At 43.7% G+C, this 22,389-nt stretch overlaps 1 protein-coding gene across 27 annotated transcripts in view; it reads left to right on the top strand.

Annotated features, from left to right (window-relative positions):
• Positions 1 to 22,389, top strand: part of LOC111863713 (RNA binding protein fox-1 homolog 1) — a 597,437-nt gene that overhangs the window by 406,195 nt on the left and 168,853 nt on the right. The gene's annotated exons all lie outside the window — the stretch shown is intronic.

Genomic DNA, 22,389 nt, shown 5'->3' with positions numbered 1-22,389 from the left:
ATTAACCCTGACAGATTTATTGCACGTGGAAAAGGAAAACGAGCAGGATCAGACTTAAATTTACAGTCATTACGTATACCCAGACTTCGTAATAGAAGAGAATTTTCAAGAATATATTTATTGATAATATGAGGCGGGATAGCGTAGTCGGTATAGCGACTGGCTGGACGAGCGAGGGGTCGGAGTTCGAGACCCAGTAGGGTCAAGAATTTTCTCTTCTCCACGTCGTCCAGATCGGCTCTGGGGTCCACAAAACCTATCCAATGGGTACCGGGGTAAAGCAGCCAGGGCGTGAAGCTGACCACTCACCTCCAACTAGTGCCGAGGTCAATGTGGGTTTATATATCCACTCCCCCATACGCCTTCATCGTGTAGTGCTTAATTGGTTAAGCACAGTGACAACTTTCCCTTTCCCATTTATTAATAATTTGGCATGTTTTCGTGGCAAAATAAATGAACCTCATTTAACTAATATTAAGCTTTATAAAAATCATCAAACACCAATAACGTGCGATTGTGAAGTTAAACTATCGCTAGATCCGTATCCAATAGACTTTTTTTCCTTGGCACTACAGCCCCAGTGGGCCTAGGCCTACCTCCATGAACTTCTCCGTTCACTTCGGTTTTTCTAGATCTTACACATTCGGTAGGACTCATTGAGCGGGTGATCAGATCGTCGCAAGGCCTCTACCTGTACACAAACACAGAGAAACGCACGCACACAAACTAAACATCCATGCCCTGAGTGGGATTCGAACCCACGATCCCGGTTTCCAAGCGAGCGAAGACAGTACATGCCTCAATAGACATTAAGGTCATGTAATTCAATCCGGTTGTTATTTACGTGTCAGCAGCTACAAGGCCGATTGCAGAAACAGCACAAGAACAACAGTATCAGCAGCAGCAACAGTCAACTAATGCCATGCTGTTTTTGTCCATTTTGTTTAAAAACGAGAGAAAATAGTATAAATAACAAGAACAAAAATGTCACGAAGAGGAAGAGAAACAAATGTAACACTAAAGAAGTCACGAGAGTTTAATTGAATTCCGATGGGAACAAGTCAAACAGAAGTAGCGTCAGTACGGTCGTTATAAAGAAGTGCTTTCGCTACTGCACTTGCATTGTGGGGTTCGCATTATAATGCATACTTTAGCAGACGATTACGGAACAGGTGTATCTTTGCCAGTAATGTAGCGTGATACGGACTGGATGACCAGCGTTTGATTCCCGACGTCTTTCGGATTTTATTCTTCATTTCATCCTGAACGGGATTGGGGCCTACCCAAGCTGGGGCTCATATTTCGCGGTTAAAGGCGAGTGACCAATTCCATATATAATCTGTCGGTCTTAACCTCCAAACCCCATGTGACTTTTTGATAAATACAGATAGGATCCGTAAGCAGTTTACTTTTGCATTCAAGAAGTTAATATAAACCGGTTAAAATAAAAAGGGCGTCACTTACTACTTCATAACATGAAAGAGACGGTATAGGTATGGGCTGGACGGCCGGCGTTCGATTCCCTTTACGGGAAAGATTTTTCTCTTCTCCACAGACCGGCTCTGAGGCCGACACAGCGTCTTATTCAACAAGTCCCTGCTTTTTTTTAGGTCGGTGTAAAGTGACCGGGACGTGAAGCTGACCACAGACCTCCATCTAATGCCGAGGTTAGGAATGGTAGAGCTACACCCCTAATTAAGCACGGGGGCAACTTTAGTTTTACTTCGTAACATAAAATTACATTGAAACGAATCCGGAGTACGAACCCCAAGCTTCAACGGTCAGAATTTTCCGTTGGAACTGTGTATATCTTGTTAATTGCTCTACAGAACAAAGTTTCCGCTCATTCTCTGTAAGGTTCCTAGAAGTGGGTAGGTTTCCCGTTATAACCAGATGCTAGTGAAAGGCGCCGTATGCTCCCAACACCAAAACACGAACTTCGTGTCGCCATCGGTAAGTGAACTTCTGAAACTCGCGTTGGCAATTCTCAACTAATGTTGCGGTGCAGGGAGCAAACAAGGACGAAGGGATCGGTGTTACGGCGCTCTGTTTACAAAGCTGCATCAGTGTACCCATTTTATTACGGACTGGTTCATGGTAACGTCCAGATTGGCTCTGGGAACCATCCAGCCTCCTATGTAGTGGATACCGGGAACTGTTTCCCTGGGGATATAACAGCACGAGCGTGGACCACTAAGTCCTCTAGTGCCGATGCTAAGAATGGTGGATTTGCACCTCCAATCCCTCATACATTTTAATGGTGTGGTATTTAAGCCCAGGGGTAACTTACCTATACCAAACAGGTTTATGGATAATCTTGTTGTCGAACGTTTTCGTGAAATGGTTAGAAAAATTGATGTGGGCCCGTTGAAGTTAATACTGCATGTCTTAATAATTAAAAATAACATGCATCTGTTCAGGGGTTTCGTATTCGAAAGTCGGTCCGGAAATGGGCCGTTCCGTTTGTTTCCTGAACTTCCACATCAATTCCATGCGAATGCTGGGATATTCCGCACGCCAAATTGTGGGCCATTGCCCCGCTGCCTTCCCTGCGTTCTCTAGTTCACAGCAGTTCTCACATTTGATAGTTGCAGTTGGTGAAGCGGCATTAAATACCATATTCCCACACACCGCTAAGTTGTACAGAAGAATGGTTCGTACTGAGAGATTGATGGAATATGAGACACCTTCGGTTTGGGCCAGAGTTAAGTGCTGAAATCTGGTGGTGGCCACGTGAACTTCTGCAATATGACCTTGAAGTGCGTTAAGAGGAGACCGCAGGTGCATCAGAATATGCTTGCTGTGTTTTAGGCCTTTCGTAAGAAGCGCTACAGTCCTGCAGACGAGGAATGTGGAGTTGTGGAAGACTGCTCCCTATGTCCCATGTGTAGAAAAAATGGGAAATTTTAGGTCGTATTGGGGGAAACTGTCAGTCTTTGCATTAGGACACCATTTATATGTAATAAAGAAGTTGCATGTTGTCATATTTTTCGTATTGAAAATCGAGTCGTACGTTTAAATTTATTTTGGTAATTTGAACATAAAATGAAGTAATTTCTTAGATGTTTCCGTTTCGTCAGAGAACAGTGTTCAGTGGTTGGTGACTGTATAATGGTGTAAAGAATCTCTCATATTAGGTAACCTTTTTTTTATTGCTAGTGGGGTGGGACTAAGTCCCTTGTACTGCTGCCACTTCTGGTATGTTGTACCTGCTCCAGATGATAGGTGAGGGTGATTGTGGAGCAATTGGTGAAATGAAGATTGGCAGGGGAAACCGAAGTACTCGGAGAAAACATGCACCAGCGCCACTTTGTCCACCACAAATCCCACTTGACCAGACCCGGGATCGAGCCCGGGCCGCCGCGGTGTCAAGCCAGCGACTAACCACTTGTGCTATGGCGCGGCCTTAGGTAACCTTTGTTCACATTTTCGTCGGAGGTTCTGAAGGAAATAGCTCAGTTGGGGGATGGAAGAGAAGATAGGAAAATTATGTTAAAACGAATCTTAGGTTCTTACAACCGTGACAGTGAAAGTAAATTTATGGGTCTGAGGTTTTGTAGCTGATCGTTCCACTAGACGATACAGCGTCACATCCCAGAACACAGTTACCTCCAGAATGTATCGTAATAGAAATATGGTGTTTCCAGAATTAACTTTCTCCGGATAGGGCGCAGTTGCCGGTATACAAATTACGGGTTCCATAAAAATGGAAGAATTGACTAGCTGAGTGGTCAATAAACATTTCTGCCATTTGTTAAGACGCCCGTGGGTTTTCGTTCCGAAATACGTCGCCTGTATCCTGTTGCGCAAAGCCAGCAGGACGTGTTTCTGTGGGAAGTCATTGGTGTCAGCAGTGCACCTGCGCCTTGCTCCAGCATATTATGTAATCTTTGGGACTGGCCCTATGTTTGAATTGTTCAGATAAGGTCCATGTGCAGGTGCATTGTGACAGCACAAACACTGGGGGGGGGGGCGGATGGGTACGAGCAATTCACCACATTTTCTCATATTGACAGAGTGATAATTGTTTTTATTATCGACTTTTTTTTTCAGTTAAAAGTAAGCCTGTAAATTTCAGCAGTATTAATATTTAAGTATAAAGGTGGTGGTTCTGTTTATCGAAAGTTGAAAGGAGTTAGAAGTGATGCCCCATTTGAACTATATTTCTGTAGATAGTTTCGTGACCACTTGCTTCTTGGAGTTATCATCATTTGAGACAGAAGGGGAAACTTTTTTGTTCCATAGATTCATACCTACAGAACACAGTTATTGCATATAGTATACTCGAACAAAACTCCGTGACCTGTAGCCCACAAGCGAACTATACCCATCGAGCGACCGCCGCTTGTCGGCGAAGTGCACGTGCTACTGTTTTCACCGCGAAGAATAGAGATGAAAGTGGTTAAAAAGGAAATGGCAAAATGAGTGGGGCTACATGGACTTACGAAGGATGAGCCTGTTGGGAACGGAGTTAATTACATAATAAGCCGCGTCGTAGCACACCTTTCTTACTGTTGTTAAAGGGTAATTAAGTGAAGGACTTTGATTTGTAGTTGCCATGGGCAACATGTTTACAGAGGCGTGGTGGAGAACACGGTGAAAGCCGAGGGAGTGAAACAGATTGCAGTGTAAACTGAATTGAATTGAATTGACCGAGGACATGTTTCATTGGCGGGCGTCTGCGGTGACTGTGATACATTCTCATTGTTTTCCTGGAACGACCGAATAGGTATTGATCGGTCTGGTTAATCCATACACCGGAGAGAATTTCCTTTAATGTAAACGTAGGGGCCTGTATGGACACATTGACACTACTTTTGGTTTCATTGATTTCAAATTGTTCACTGTTTCCAATTGAGGTAGTAATTTAGACCAGATCCTGGAGATCTTCCCTGCTTACAAACGTTTATATGTGCCTCAAGGATGTCACAATATGTACGTGTATTTGTACGTAGGATATGGGGTTCTGACAGCTGTTTGTCTTCTGGGATTCCGATGAAAGGCTTCCGGTTTCTTCATGCTAGTGTCTTGCTTGACATATTCCTCCGAAACGTCGGTTGACTTTCAGCAGAATACACGGAGTTATATCCCAGAAGACAGAAGTTCTTGTTTTGTATTTTATTCTCTGTTTGTTTCTATACTGATCGACAGCATTGGCTTTGTGCGCCCATTTCCACGCGTAATGAAAATTGAAATTAGCATTNAACATGGTTTCCTAGAAAGCGTTGGTGGTCAACGCTTTCTAGGAAACCATGTTCCTTTGTTTCCATGGCAACGTTTTAGTAACGTCATTCACCGTCATATTACGGCCGCTTGATTACGGTGCCGCTACCCGAGGAAACCTAAGCTTAAGTGCGGACGAAGCTGGGGAAGTTGAACTCACATAATGAGCAACTGTATAATTTCTTTTCTTCACCGAGTATTGTTACGGTAGTTAAACGAGGAGACAGAAGTGGCCGGGATGTGTTGCACAGATGGCACTCATAAAACACAAAGAGTTCTCACCGGCTAAATGTCATAGTGGCACATTATAATGGAGCTTTGAAAAATGTATGGTACAGATGTGAAATGATTTAATTTAGGATAGGATTGGATAAAGATCCGCATATTGATGGTGATTATGTTTACCAACCCCCACGGAGCAGAGTTCATCTTGAACTAAAGGTCATTTATCTAATCGCCCTTAAGAAATCCAAAGGTTCATTGCCGTGTTTACGTGTGCCTGCCATATGATACTCCCTATCATCTACTCTGAAACGTAAATTTAAATGTTACGAAGTTGTTCATGAAGAATGTTTGGAGTTACATTAGTTAGTCATGTAACTTGAGGGCAATATTGCGGTATAAACAGTTTTATCTGATTGCGCCCTAAGTTTCTCATTGGTACGGCTGTTGCTAACTGGCGACGCTTCGTTATTTGTACTGTTGTTTGTTTTCAGCGATGGACAGAGAATTGTGCAATATAAATACTAATTTCGCAGAACGTAATGCGTTTCGTCATTCAGTGACATTTCTTTGCACTATCAACTGTTGCAGTATTTAAAACAGTTTGTGAAATTTTTAAGGCTACTGGAATTTCCTCCAGCACTACTGTACGCATAGACCAAAAATAGCTGTAGTTGCGAACGTTATAGCGACACCACAGTAACACGCTCGGGGAATACGCCGTATTGCCTTACAAACATTGAACCCGAAAGTAAAGGAAAAGGGCCAGTGTGTACATACACGTATAATCGAAGCCGTTTAAAAGCTTTAGAGTTTGAATGGAAGGTGTCTGTTTCATGTGATAAACATATTGATATAGGCAGCTGTAGGGACGGATCAAATATCCGGGGTTTCGGAATGTTTAATTCCCCTAGGTTCAGTGTACCGTACATGTCCGATATTATGGTGCCTAAATAGAAATGGGGCCGGTCACGGTAGCCGAGCGGTCTAAGGCATGTACTGTCTTCGCTCGCTTGGAAACCGGGGTCGTGGGTTGGAATCCCGCTCAGGGCATGGATGTTTAGTTTGTGTGTGCGCGATTTTCTGTGTTTGTATACAGGTAGAGGGCCTTGCGACGAGCTGATCACCCGCCCAAGGCGTCCTACCGAAGTGAACGGAGAAGTTCATGGAGGTAGGCCTAGGTCCACTGGCGCTGTAGTGCCAAGAAAAAAAAATATAAATTGTGTTGCCGTCATACAAACGAATGGTTGTAGTGTTCAATTCACGACGTGTTTCGGCCCGTATAGGCCATCATCAGGTGATGCTGAGGAATACACAACTGGTGACGTACTACATATACTACAGTGCTAGTGTAGAATTTGTTCATTAACTTTTGGCCCGTCGGGTCCCAATTCTGTACGTACATACGTTTTCTCCAAGAATCCTGAGCTTGCGTCTGGACATCAAACGAATTTCTCAGGAAAATTTGGGTTGATGTCTGTTGCAGAACAAGAAGTAGCAAGTAGATTGTGGTAAGTCTATGTTTAGGTTTCCGTTAATAGAATATTTGTTTAATGAACCAGTTTAGCTAGGAGTGTGAAATCTGCTACTTATTTGTAACTCATTAAGACTGAATTTTGTATGAAACCGTATTGTAGTTGTTTTTTATTGTCTTTCTGTGTGTTAAAACCTACAAACGTGACGATAGTGCGAAATGATAAGGTTATGTCTTAACAGCGGCCATATAGAGAAAGTCCCTGCAAGTGGACATTTGCGTGGAAGATATGACGAATTTGTGTAATATAAAATTCCTCCTCTCATTTTAGATCCATCGGGTTAAAAAAAGATTTTAGGTTTCAGTTTTTAGAAATTTTTCGTTTTGCCTAGGGTTTTTTTAGGAGTTCTGAAATTGTTCTTATCGTTGGAAAACAGTTTCATGCCGAGGGCGACACCCCTCAGAAGCGAGTACAGGATTGATTTCGGTCTGAAGATTTTCGTGTAGTATCAACCTTATTGAGCGACGAGCTGTATTGATACTTTCGAACCGATGAGTCCTATGTTCTAGGATATACCGCCGTGTAGTCCGTTGAAAATCAGCAGATGTTTCAGAGGATTGTGTCGCCTCCATCTTCATGGTCGAATATTCTTGGACTTTTTAAGACGGCGACTTGTTTCTCCTACCTTCGTCATGCTAGTTTATACTTGCATTATTCTTTGACCCCGAAGATTGAGGCGATATGATACTCCGAAACGTCGGTCTACTTTCTGCGTACTGTAGGGCCTTATATCCCCATTCGGTAAGACTGTTTACAGTCATCACTGTCAGACATGAGCTGGACCATAATGCGGCAAAACAAGACCAATATGAACTAAGACCATTCTTATTATTGGATTGTATTGGAAGGCCCTGTGACGTTATTGCCTAATGTTACATTAGCCCTACCTTGAGGTACACGTTGAACTTCATTCCCATGATCCTTTACTTTTATACTGCAGGCCCTTTTAGCGAAAAGGTACGCGTCTTTCTTTCTTCTGAAAGAACATAGTTGGCCCCAGGCCGGACCGTTTTGTCAGTGAGTACCACGAATCAGATAATCGAGGATCCTTTATCGACCAGATCGAGATGTCTATATGTTATCTGGCTGAATTCCAAATTCTGATAGGCCTACTATCGTTCTTGTTGGTACAGAAATTCCATAAGTGACGGGTAACTTGTTTTACCGTTCCTTCTCTTTTTTGACTTGACCTTATTTCTTAATCCTCCACCTTAAAATGACTGATGAATCGAGGCAATGGAACCTCTGAAGCCCATCAGCTGTGTTACTTTGTGATCTTCTGGCTGCTCGTTCTAGTTTTTCTCCCTTGCATTCCGCACTAAGCGGGACTGTGAACATCCAGTAATCCTCCAGTATATGCATTTGTAGTTTAACATACCATCCACTAGTTTTTCAGCCTAGGCTCTTGAATAGGTAGATGAATGGTAATTTTTTTCTGAGGTACTTTGTTATATTATCATAGCGGCCTTACCATAGCTCAGGCGGTTAGCCGCCGGCTTCCCACCGCCGCGGCCCGGGTTTGATACAGGTCAAGTGGGATTTGTGGTGGACAAAGTGGAACTGGGGCAGGTTTCCTCCGAATACCTCGGGTTTCACATACAAATTCACATTCCATCAACTGCACCGTACTTATCTATCATCCGGGGCTGGTACAATAGGCCAGTTAGTGGCCGACTTGCCAAGTGGACTCAGTATCAACCCACTCCACTAAACTAATAAAGAAACTAGGTTAACTAATAAACGAATGACGCTGGGGCCCAGCAATGGGAGCATCTACGTATCTTGCGTTTTTCAGTCGTTAAAAATAACAGATGATTCGAAAACATGATGATCCAACTCTGACCGGACGTAATGTTGATGAGAAACAGTGGCTTAGTATCAGAGCAGTTACGCTGGTTACTCAAGTGGACCTGACGTTTCTCGTCGCCATTTCAGTAATATGGGATTTCGGGTAGATTTGCTTAAGGAGTTTCAGTGACGTATTAAAAGATACCATAACGGTATAAAGTAACATTTTATTATGCCGAGTTTTCGGATATTGTCCATCTTCTGTTATTCTACAGAACAGCATTTCAGAAATTTGATTCGTTTCCGTCCTCAGGTGAAAGGACGAGAGGCACCTCCTTTGTTGGGTCCGTCAGAAAGGGCTAACCTCCGACACTGCACACTTAAGTCGGTATAACTACTAAGTAATCCGAGTGTTATATACATCATCGTCAGAGCCCTTTAGAATTTTTAAAAGGGGTCTCCTTGTGGGCCGCGCCATAGCTCAAGCGGTTAGTCGCTGGCTTCCCACCGCGGCAGTCCGGTTTCGATCCCGATTCTGGTCAAGTGGGATTTGTGGTGGACAAAGTGGCGCTGGGGCAGATTTTCTCCGAGTACTTCGGTTTCCCCAGCCAATCTTCATCCAATTGCTCCACAATCACCCTCACATATCATCTGGGGCTGGTACAATAGGCCAGAAGTAGCCGCAGTACAAGGGACTTGGTCCCACCGCACTAACAATAAAAAAATGGGGTCTCATTAGCTTTCATTAACTGCAGAACCACATACCAAGTATATGGGATGTGGCCCCGCGCAGATATATTGTGTTAACCAATGTTTCGGATTAACATATCGCATCCGTCTTCAGGGTAGAAAAAAGAAGAAAATCCGCGAGGAGGAAGCAGCGTGAGCAGGTGCTGACAGACTAATGTCGAAACCGAAACGTCGGTTAACGCATTATCTACACAGCGTCACATCCCAGAAGACGGCCTTCTTCATAGTCACCGCCGTGAAAACCTCAAATCTTACACCTTACACGTAACTTTGTAAAAAAAATTTCAGCTTGTTTCCCATGAAAAAAGATATCGGGGCGGCCTCATGGGCCTGAGCGCTTCGGACCAGAATAATGCAGATTACACAGACTTCCTGGCTTCGAAGAATTTTCAGTATCAACATTACACATTTTCTGTCCCCGCGACTCTGCTACGAGTATGAGTAAGACGTCTTCTCCCCTCTTCTGCAGTAGAAACATGGCAACATCGTCATACATTAGTAATGTCAGGGAATTTATACCATATCAGTCTCCGAGCATGTGATGCGATGCCATTATACCACTCGCGCGCGGCCGAATGCACGTGTGTATTTGCTAGCGCTTTTAACGTTTCCGTATATTATGTAGAGTCATTTTTCGTGTTATTTAAACTCGAGCTTGGTGATTATTATCCTACGTGTTATGGGTTTATTTTGTCTTTTTGGTATAGTCTTCCATGTGATCCGTATTTCTGTCTATTGAAGCTGTACTCAGAAGTAGGTAGTCCATGACTGGTCATTCGGTTACGATGAAAGTTACGACGCATCATCACTATCAGAAATCAGTAATTTCTGTCTGGTTTATATCCTAATTGTCGTGCTGTAGGTTTTAATGATGTCAGTTGGACTCGATGCTTGTTAAAAAAGGTTTTTGTCGATTCCTACTGCAGCTTTATGAGTGTGCCCCCTTCTGTCATTTCTGCTGTTTGCTTTCATTGCCGTGGAAATGGTAACATGTTTTCACGACCACAGAGAATAAAAGAATGACACAGCACGTTCATAATTTCGCCTTATTCATGTTGTCGTAACTTTTTTAAACAAATGCCTTATGATTAATCGTCTTATATTCATTTACTTTTTTCTTGAATATGCCACTAGGAGCTTTACAATACAACACAATTACTCCTGCCATAGTGAAAGGATGTAATTTCCCAATAGTACATTTTCCGATTATGGTTGTTTGTTAGAAGATTATTTCCCTTGTGTGCCCAGCTGTGTTGTAATCGACCCAATAGACTGCTGGATACTTTTCCCTGTAAATGGTTTCGATAATTATACGCTCTTTACTTTGCAGTGACATTTCTACAGAGAATAGTATTCTGTTCATATGACGTAACCTCGCCCAAAATTCTGTTTCATTTACCATTTCTGATTTGCATGTCCAGACAGTGGAATTTCCCTCAATTTCATATCCTGCCGTGAATCCACTTCCGCTAACATTTCAACAGTAAATTATTGTACAGCATATCTAGTTCCGCCTACGGACTTCGTACATGTTGAATTGGAATTTTAGTCACATTTTCAGACTACAAAAATAATGTTACCACAGACAATTTATTGAAAGTCTGGTGCGCTAATTAAATAAACTGTAAAGAGAAAGATGAAAATGATCTGGATTTGTGTGTACTTTCACTAGCATATGTGTTGAAATTCTGTTTCGGGGCTGTCAGCCTCTTTGTCAATGATCGCTGCTCGTTTGGTTTGTTCTCAATCGATTGTACTCGTAAATTGCCGATTGTATAGGCCTGCTTTCGGGGCACGCGGTAGCGTAGTTTGTTGAGGCACTATGCTAAAGGCCGGAAGGTCGCGGGTTCGATTCTCGATGAAGTGGGTTTTTTTTTCAGTTTACCTAACCCTTCCAACCGCATTATTATGGCCCTGGTGTCGACTCAGCCTCTAACAGGAATGAGTACCAGGATTCTTCCTGGGATGGGGTGGGGGTAAAGGGCGGCCAGCGCGTAAGGCTGACACCCTCACCGCCATCAATGAGCCGATTGTCTAGAAAATGTGGGAGCCTCGACGTCCTGTTACAGGGATAGCTTTACCTTTTTATATGCCTGCTTTTGTCTGTTCTGCTAAATTCTGTGAGCATTTTTGTTCTGCTTATTCCGTAACTCTTCTGTCAGTTCAGTGGGTTTGGCTTGTATAGTTGCATTCTGCCGAAAGTATCGTGTGCGTCTGTTCGTTTATCCTCAACTTCCCGAACACCCGAACTCCAGAAGTTTTAATATTAGCAACTGAGATACAAAACATTTGTTGCGAGTAGGTAACGATGTGGAAGGAGGTAGTCTAGTGCTCTTTCAAGATACTTATCTGACATTGGCCTGGAAAGAGGAAGAAGCTGATAAGTTCAGTCACGATAGTTGACCCCAGGTAATAGGAACTCGCAGATGAACGATAGAGCTTGCTGTAATTTTGAGCATGGTAACCAGATTAGCCTGAACGTAACCTACACTATGTTTTGGCCTTTGTCTATGACATTTAAGGCGTGATTTTAGGCTGTTTCCGGTCGGTCTGCATCCATTTTTTACTTCATTGGAGTGCAAAGGATCTGAGATAGTGAAACGATGATTCTAAATCTCTGGTTATCGATCAGACGTTACGATTAAACATTTATTTCAATTCAGTATTTGCAGAATCCCCTTAATTTGTGTTCTTGCATTAAAATGCACCAAAGAAAAATTCTCGCACAGTAGGCCTTAAATTGTTAATAGCAGAAGTCTGCCAGCCGCATCTGCAATAGGCGGGGTGTTCACTACAAGAAATGTCTGTGAAATACGAACTGATATAGGCGCACAAAAATCAATTATGAATTCGGTTGTCGTTATCATTATCAGCAGCATTGTTACTGTTACCACCACCGCGACTGCTACTGCTACTAAGCATCACATACTTTATCTTGTCCGCGTGTAAATAAATTCTGTTATCTGTGGATTGCCAAGTGTGCACGAATACCGTTAGTGTTCTGAGAACATTTACCGGTCCTCTTTGTTTGTATCGGTGGAGGTGATAAAGCCCCGAGAATTGCTTTCCATTCTAAGCCATCCGTGTATAGAAGAGAGCCTCAGAAGCCACATGGACTGTTAGTGATGCCTTCATGTGCGGAAAAGTCTATGGCTGGGGGTTGTGTTCTATGTAGAGCTGTTCACAAGCAGAGGTTACGTGGCGTGATTGTATCACGAAACGAGATCCTGCCCGAGGCGATGCAGCTGGAGGACTGGCAGAACTAGTTCCGGTTCCGCCTGCTTGAACACATACGATATATGGGGGGGGGCTACAGCATAACTTGCTGGATGTGGTAGAGTACCTGTGAAGAACGCACGCCGCCGTGACACGAACAGTCCCTCCAAATGTTTTATTTCTTATCCCACGCCACGTTTACGTTTTCGGTAGGATGTGTTGCGTGGACTGGACAGATTCAACACCAAATTCTTCACCAGGAAAGTCATGTTTCTAGCGTTCTCGTAATTTGTTCAAGACTGTCCTTAGTCATGAAGCAGGCAGTGAAGTGTAGCTTTAGAAATGTACTGCAGATTGCGCAGTCGGTATAGCAACTGGCTATGGGCTGAGCTACGGAGGGGTCGGAGTTCAAGTCGCGATAGGGTCAAGAATTTTCTCTTCACTTCGTCCAGACCCGCCCTAGGGCCCACTCAGCCTTCTGTCCAATGGGTACCGGGCGCTCTTTCCCCGGGGGTATAGCGGCCGGGGCGTGAAGCTGACCACTCACCTCCAGCTAGTGCCGAGGTCAAGAAAAAGTGGAACTATACATTCACTTCCCAATACTTCTTCATGGCATAATGCTTAATTAGTGAAGCATAGGGAGAACTTCACTGCAAGTGATATGGGAGAGCATTCCAAATGCTTATAGTCTGTACGGTCGGCTTAGCGACTGGCTTCGGGCAGGGCGACCGACGCTTCGGAGTACGAGTACCGAGAGGGGCAAGATTTTTTTCCTCTTCAGACCGGTTCTGAGACCCAGCCACCTTCTATCAAATAGATAGGCTCTTTTCGTGGTGATAAAGCGGCTGAGACGTGAGGCTAACCGCTCATGTTCAGCTAGTGTCGAGGTCGAGAATACATGGATCTGTACATCCAGTTCCACTATACGTTTTTATTGGATAGTGCTTAATTAAGCACTGGGGAACTTTACCTGTGTGGCCAGAATAAATCAAAATAAGCATTGACTTGATTTCGAGAATAAAAATAGCTAAATATATCCTTTGAAAATGTTGCGAAATTCATATATTTGAGAACGACAGTAACAAATCAAAATTTGATTGAGGAGGAAATTAAGAGGAGATTGAATTCGGGTAATGCCTGCTACCATTCGGTCCAGAACATTTTGTCTTCTTGTCTCATGCCCGTACCCGTAAATATTAGGATATATAAAACTCTTGATTTTTCACTTAGTTCTGTATGCGTGTGAAACTTGGTCTCAGACATTAAGGGAGGAACATAGATTGAGGGTGTTTAAGAACAGGGTGCAGAAGAGAATATTTGTACCGAAGAGGGATGAAGTGAGAGGAGGTTGGAGAAAACTGCGTAATGAGGAGTTTCAAAATTAGTGCTTTTCTCCCAGTGTAATTAGAATGATGAAGTCAAGGAGGATGAGATGGGCAGGGCATATAGCACGAATGTGGAAGAAGATGAATTCATATAGGTGGTGGGAAGGTAGAAGGAAAGAGACCAGGAAGACCAAGACGTAGGTAGAGGGATAATACTGTACTTGTAGACGGGGTTGGGATTGGTGAATCGATTTATTGGATATTCACTAGTGGTAACCACAATTACTTATAACACTATAAAGATTGCTGTAATAATAGCACACAAAATGAGGTCTTTTATATCTGCACTAGCCGTTGCTAGGTAACAGATCTCAACTATGGCTAAGCCTTGAGAGTGTTTTCACTCCGTTTCCTGGCAACGGATTTTACACAGGAACTATAAAAGTGAAAGTCGAAGTTACTTTAGGACTGGCGGTCTTCTTTCTTGCGATTCTTTGTTGCGGACTCTCGCTGTATAGTCTCCGCACGGACCATATAGAAAACACCATTCTTTTTAGCGTATTGCTGTACGCGTTACCCAGCAACGAGTTATTTACCAGGTATCTGTCCTCGCTGGAACATGTTTATCGAGCCGTTGGTTAGCAGTGATAATTCATGTTACAATATTAAAATGGCTTTTTGAGAGATATGATTGGGTGGTGTGGACTAGATTGATTTGGCTCAGGATAGGAACCGGTGGATGTGTTTTGTGAACGCGGTAAAGAAACTTTCGGTTCCACGACATTTTGATAAATTCTTGAGTATGTGTGCAGCTGGCGGTGCCTCAGGAAGGGCTTAGTGACATGTTGTTTTCGATGTAAAGCTAGTGAATCGTCCCATTAGAAATAAGGATGAAAACATTATCTTAGGACTTAATGTATAGCTAGTAAACAATGCTTTAATGAAAAGCATTTTAAATTATACTAGAGAGGCAAAGGGTTGAGTGTTAATGAAAATATCATCGTCGAAGCCATTCATACTGTGGACCACATCGGGAATAGGTGAGTGAATATGGAATTGACTGCCAGAAGTGTGAAGTCGCATCTAATTGCCGTATGCGTTGTCTGCCGTGAGATTTATTTATCTGCCCCACGAAGCGCGGCGGACTGTCTCTCTTGTTAGTGGAAATAACATGGGGAAACCAAACATAATCATATCATCGTGCAAGTTTGTCGCAGCCCTCGTTGGCTCACTGCATCTGAAGAATTGTGCTGTGGCTTGATTGAAATGGAAAAACTGCAAACGTGTTTGGCTGAAGAGCTTTGAGAACTCTCCGTCCAGCCCTGATCAATATGGCAACTCTCTTCGTTCCCCCTGTGACATTTACAATCACGCAACTTCTGTTGTTTTAGCGTAGGGCAAAATGGACATACGATAAGACTAATGAAGTGCCTTGAGTATTTTTAGAAGGCACTAATAATACGGAGTTGCGTGTCCGACACTTCTTCATAGTAGGCCTAGATTATATCATGGGATAATGCAAGCCAACCTCGTTTTTGGTGGCGGGAAAATAGGAAACTGCTGTGGTTTGTAGCTGGCGCTCCATGAATCTACCGGGGAAAAAGTTAAAAAATAAATCGTCCCTGTGCTCAGTTGATCAAGCATCTCGCCGTGAAGACGTCTCGGGGAGTGGAGTTATAGCTCCACCATTCTTGATCTTGGCACTAGGTGGTGAGGGGTCAGCTTCACGCCCCTGCCGCTTTACCACCGGGGAAAGAGCTCCCTGTACCCGTTGTATAGTAGCCTATGTGGGCCCCAGAGTTGGTCTGGACGGTGTGGTTAAGAGAAAAATCTTGCCCCTGCTGGGAATCGAATCCCAGCCGGTCCTTAGCGCGTCGCCATACCTACTGAGCTATCCCGGCTCTACTGGAAAAAGTGCTATTTAAAACAGTTAAATGTGCCTTGAGTTCTTAACACTGAAATGTTCAGATTCTGTGTGTTCTTAGAACTTCGACACCGGACAGAGATTCAGTTCGTGCAGCGGAAATAAAGTTTTGTGATTATCAGCGAACATTGAAAGAAATATGATGAATATTTTTAAATTGTAGCGGACATCCGAAAGCCCGATGCTTAATGTAGTAGTTTAATACTCCACGGCTCTTTTGCGTGTTCCGTGAACCCCTACGGTCGCTTACACACCGAGCTCAGATTGCTATATGCTAGATGCTTACTGACATGGGAGCAGATCTAGTTAGTCTTATCGAACATTATTTTCATTGGTTGCATCCTGTTGTGTGTCTCAGACTATACAGTATGTAGGAACTATGCTACCGTCAACACAACAAATATTTCAGTGTTATATTTAGATCTTTATTTACTGCGACATGTTTCGGTGATACATGACCATCATCAGGCAGGAAATCGGTATCTGTTTGTATATTATTGTACATTACAGAAATTCCCAAGTTGTTCAGCAGCCACGGATAATGCTGCCCTTCTCATTTCAGAGTTCCTACCTCCTTGAAACGATAAATCTTTAGACCGTTAGTGAGACTTGTTAGGCTTTGGATCGACGCATCGCGAGGCCGTTGTGTACCCACGACCACGCAGCAAGGCATAGAAAAAATTCAGATATACGTTCATTATCCACCCAAGCCGGTTTCTAACACTATTCCCATGTTGGAGCGGTCCAAAACAGTACTCCAGCTACAATTCATGGCTACTGCGGTCGGTGTGTTCAGATATAATGGGTGATCACGGCTTTGAAAAGTACGTTGGCCACTCGCTTGAGGCAGATTTATTTTGCTAACTGGCATGCAGAATTTCGCAGGGTCGGTGTAGCGACTGGCTACGGGCTGGACGACCTATAAGGGGTCAGAAATCCGAGTCCCATTAGAGTCAAGATTTTTCTCATTTTCATGTCTTTCGAGACCCGTTCTATGGCCTCCTGTCCAGTGGGAAAGGGTGATCCTTCCCCGGGGGTAAAGCGACGGGGTTGTGAAGCTGACATCTCACCTCCAGCTAGTGCCGAGGTCAGTTTTGCGCGGATCTATACAACCACTCCTCTGTACCCTTTCATGTGGTAGTGCTTGATAAGTAAAGCACAGGGACACCTTGCCATTGTATTAACACAGTGGTTGTCAGTCGCCTCAGATTCAGGAACCGAGCATAAAGAAATGGGCTTTCCGACGACCGGTACTCAGTCTCACACTGTACAGTGCAAATTCTGTTTAATTACAATATAAAGATAGTTACCTTTATGTTTTATTAACATCAAAAGACGTCATCACCCGCATTGACTATTCACAAATAAATGATGCATGATAAGTTTTCGGTGTGCCTATGTTCCATGTTGACAAGATCGGTCCATAACTGGAATAAAAGTAATTTTAAAGAAATGTAATAATGTTCAGCGTGTTTTCGAAACAAAACACAAGAAAAGGAGTCAGAGAACCATGTTCGGTAGATTGAGAAATGCTGCATTATTTGGCTCAGTATCGTAAATATTGTAACGTGTTTTGTCTCTTAAGATGCCGTTCGGATTGTTAATTGGTTTATTTAACAACCTACAAATCATAACTGCAATTAATTATAACACAGTTGCGGATTTACACAATTTATAGGCCCTACACAATAAGCTGTTCACTTTATCTTCAATAGTCTTCACTTACAGTACAATACGGGAGCTATATCAGTGTCGCTGTATTACACACTCCCAATACCTTCTCACACTGTCGCCTCTAATCACGATTCACTCGCTACAACTGCACTCGGCGACTTCACGATCCACACTGTGTCACTCCTGATCACACATTCTCTTGACATACTGCTCAGCCGGCTTTTTATACCGTTCCCTGTTGCCTCGTGTTACAGCGGTGGTCCCCTTGTTACGTCACAGTTGGAAGTGCTGTTACGTCATCGAGGGGGAGGGGGACGGAGTGTTGACTGGCCTGTTACAGTAGCAGCGACAGCACTCCGATGTTACGTCACCGCTCGCAGGGGAGGGGGTGTCCTGCATAGCGCAAATACGCCACAATATATTGATCGCATCTTTCCGATTACTTTTTCTTGTCATTTGCTGGGTGGATACTCGGTGAGATTTAAAATGGCTTAACTTTTATGCATTTTAGATGGGATGAGAAAAGCTGTTACCATATTCAACTGTGATGAACATTCTCTATCTTATTTCAGAGCGAAATTGTAATACTTCGTGCAGCCACAAGCAAACTGTTCTCCCATCAAAATATTTAAATTGCTGATGAATTATAATTTAGTAATTTGTTATTTATTTCAGTCACCACAATTTATGAATAAAATTATGCTGTATTATAAATTACAGCATATTTCGCCCATCATCAGGTAATGTTTGTTTCTGTATTCACCTTTTTATTAGCTGTTTTCTCTCTGTAATCGCCATTCTTTTTAGCGTAATTTTATATAAGAGCTGCTGGCACATAACGCGGTGTGATTACTCCCAGATGTATACATCGTCCAGTATAGGGAGAGAATAGAAGAAAGACAAAGGGGAATGTAGAAACACATTACCATATGATAGCAGAAAAGGCCGAAAGAAGTTGTAATGTATAACATATTGTAACTATAGACATAAGCGGCCTCTGTAGTCTAGGGGTAACGTTCCCACCTCGTGTTTCAAGGTATACGGGTTCAAACCCGGCGGAGGTCGTGGAATTTTTAAGGGCCAAACAGTAGTCTCTAACACCTCTGGTAGATGGGGGAAGCATCGAGATACCGCTGAGCCAGTAGAGGCCGAACTCGCTGGGTGAGTCGGGACTGATAGCCCGCACCAGTACCGGTAGGGTATAGAGACTGGTAGAATATCACAGTGGGACGCACAATGGACCAACATCTGGTCTAGGTGCATGGGGAAACCCACCCTCTCCAATAACAACAACTATGGACATCAGTACTGGTGACTAAAATAAATAATGTTATATGTACACCCATTGCTAGGCAACGGGTTGATAAACAAGTTCCCGTGAAGAAAGATTGTTGGTAAACAGTCCGTTGTTAGGTTACGCAACAATTCTGACAACAGAAGATGTATTTTCAATGTGGTCCGCGCCATTCCCAGTGCTAAGCGACAACTGTAAACACGCCTACTTTAATATGTGTTTTCTATGGGGTATGTGCCGAATGTTTATAGGGGACAGTGAAGGTCGTTTGCAGTCAGTCATAGCTGAGAAGCCGTGAGTCAAGGACACTAAGCCGTCACGGAAAGGAGTTGTGAGGATTTAGCTGTGAAGTGTTAACATAGATGAAGACTTCATGTGCTATAGTTACAGTAATCTTCAGAGTGTAAGAACTAATTGAAGCGATTCACCAAACCCCTTTCTTAGTCACTGATACACGTGGCAATATATTATTCAAACACAGTATGACACTACTATACACTGCTTCGGTAAACTAATAGTTTTAAATCTGAATGACGGTGCTAATTTTGTTTTAATTTTATGAAGCTAATGACAAATTTTGACCATATTCATCTGTTCTGACCAAGCCCGCTTGTGAGGTTGTCTCGCAGTAGAACTTGCGAAGTCTGAAGTCCGATTGTTGTTAAGTTCGTAGAATTGTTAGCGTCGACGAAGCGCTCACGGTACATTACTCCCCAGATGGGATTTGTATCCAGGAACGTGGCTAACAGAGTTTGCCAGTCAGTGATTAATATGAATGTTGATTGCTCATTAAACTTCAGTAAACTCTTCGCCATGTCTGGTCACATAGTTGCGTTGGGTACAAGGGAACGGTTTGCCAACCTGTCAGTCGTATATCCCGTTGCGTAGTCGTGCCCAACTTTCTGATTGTTACGGTCGTGGAGGGTGACGCGTTTTAAGGCTTTGCATTGTGCTGCTGCTGTTCTTGTCGGGTGTATAGATGTGTTTCACAGTTCACTTATGTGAATTCGGGGTACGTGTTGTATAAACGGGAAGTAATTTGGGGTTTAAGAAAAATTTGTAATGATCTTCTGTGGTGCCAAGATTACATTATTCTATGATGTTGCGCCGTATAGTTTGGTAGGTTGGTACAAACGCTTCTGAAGGCTGCGCCATAAGCTCAAGCGGTTACTCGCTGGCTTCCCACCGCGGCGGCCCGGGTTCGATCCCGGGTGTGGTCAAGTGGGACTTGTGGACAAAGTGGCGCTGGGGCAGGTTTTCTCCCAGTACTTCGGTTTCCCCTGCCAATCTTCATTCCACCAAATTCTCCATCATAATCACCCGGGGCAGGCTACAATAGGCCAATCAGTGGCCGCCGTGCCGAGTGGACCCAGTTGGACTCCACCCCCCACTAAATGGATTAAAAGAACGCTTCTGAATAACTTGATGTATTCGTCGTAAGGGGAAAATGTTAGGGTACAGATGTAAAGAGAGAGGGCCCAAAACCGAGGCTCTGGACTCAATAAACAGGAACCAGTTGTGTGGAAGAGGGCTATTTTTAAAAGACAGATGTTTGGATGGAAACAGAAAAGCAGGAGGAAGGTTGGTGAGTAAAACAGGAAAGATAATATAAAAAGTGTACTTACAAAAGGTTCACTCATAGCTCGGGTCCCATTTTCATGCCCATATTTTCCGCTTACTGTGGCCCAGTTCTGATATTTGGGGAGGATTATAACAAATGAAAACCTGATTCAGGAGGAAATTAAGAGGAGACTGAACTCGAGTAAAGCTTGCTAACATTCAGTTCAGAACTTTTTGTTTTCTCGTCCGCTATCTAAAAACATAAAAATTAGAATATACAGAACTATAGTTTTGCCCGTGGTTCTGTATGCGCGTGAAACCTGGTCTCTGACTTTAAGGAAGGAACGTAGACTGAGGGTGTTGGAGAGAATGCTTGGACCGAAGGGAGATGAAGTGACAGGAGGTTGGCGAAAACTGCATAATGAGGAGCCTCATAACTTGTACTCTTCTCCATGTATAATTAAAACGACCAAGTCAAGGAAGATGTTATGGGCTGAGCATGTAGCATGAATGGGGAGAGGAGGAATGCATATGAGATATTGGTGGGAAAGCCGGAAGGAAGGAGACCACTGGGAATACCAAGACGTAGGTGGGTGAACAATATTAAAACGGATCTTAGACAGGATGGGATGATGTAGATTGGATTTATCTGGCTCAGGATATGGGTCAGTGGGGAGCTCTTGTGAAAACGGTAAAGAATCTACGGGTTCCATAAAATGCTGGGGAGTTCCTGAGTGGCTGCACAATTGGCAGCTTCTCAATAATGAGAGTGATGAAGGAGGCAGCAGGTTCGTCTGAAACGTCATGGAGTCACGTCACAGAACACCGCAATCATAATATACAAGGCTGTGAGAGCTTCGCTCCCCATTCATCTGTACTTTTTGCCCAGTGTTATTGAGGCTATCAAACTGAGGACGATGAGTTTGGTAGGACGTGTGCCTGTACGAGTTCGGCCGGAGAACCTGAAGGGGTGACACCACTTGGAAGAACCAGGGGTGAATGGAAGGATAGTGTTGAAGTTGAATCTACCGGTTGTGAGGATGCCGACTGGTTTCGTTTGTTGCAAGGTGCCCAGTGGCAGACTGTTGTTATGAAGATGATAATGAATCTTCTGGGGGGGGGGATCGTAGCTCCTGAACTTTTGACTAGTCCATGGAATTATAAAGGTAAAGGTAAAGGTAAAGATAAAGATATCCCTGTAACGGGGCATGGAGGCCCATAGGGTTGTGAGATGTTGAGGATCCCACATTTTCTAGACAATCGGCTCGCTGATGGAGGCGAGGTTGTCATGTACCCCTGTAAGGGGGCATGGACGCCCATAGGGTTGTGAGATGTTGAGGATCCCACATTTTCTAGACAGTCGCCTTGCAGATGGAGGCAAGGTTGTCATGTACCCCTGTAACGGGGCATGGAGGCCCATAGGGTTGTGAGATGTTGAGGATCCCACATTTTCTAGACAATCGGCTCGCTGATGGAGGCGAGGTTGTCATGTACCCCTGTAAGGGGGCATGGACGCCCATAGGGTTGTGAGATGTTGAGGATCCCACATTTTCTAGACAGTCGCCTTGCAGATGGAGGCAAGGTTGTCATGTACCCCTGTAACGGGGCATGGAGGCCCATAGGGTTGTGAGATGTTGAGGATCCCACATTTTCTAGACAATCGGCTCGCTGATGGAGGCGAGGTTGTCATGTACCCCTGTAACGGGGCATGGACGCCCATAGGGTTGTGAGATGTTGAGGATCCCACATTTTCTAGACAGTCGCCTTGCAGATGGAGGCAAGGTTGTCATGTACCCCTGTAACGGGGCATGGAGGCCCATAGGGTTGTGAGATGTTGAGGATCCCACATTTTCTAGACAATCGGCTCGCTGATGGAGG

This window comes from Cryptotermes secundus, unplaced genomic scaffold (genome assembly GCF_002891405.2).
Source record: "Cryptotermes secundus unplaced genomic scaffold, Csec_1.0 scaffold429, whole genome shotgun sequence".
Taxonomy (NCBI): domain Eukaryota; kingdom Metazoa; phylum Arthropoda; class Insecta; order Blattodea; family Kalotermitidae; genus Cryptotermes; species Cryptotermes secundus.
This window is presented reverse-complemented; position numbering and strand designations above follow the sequence as displayed.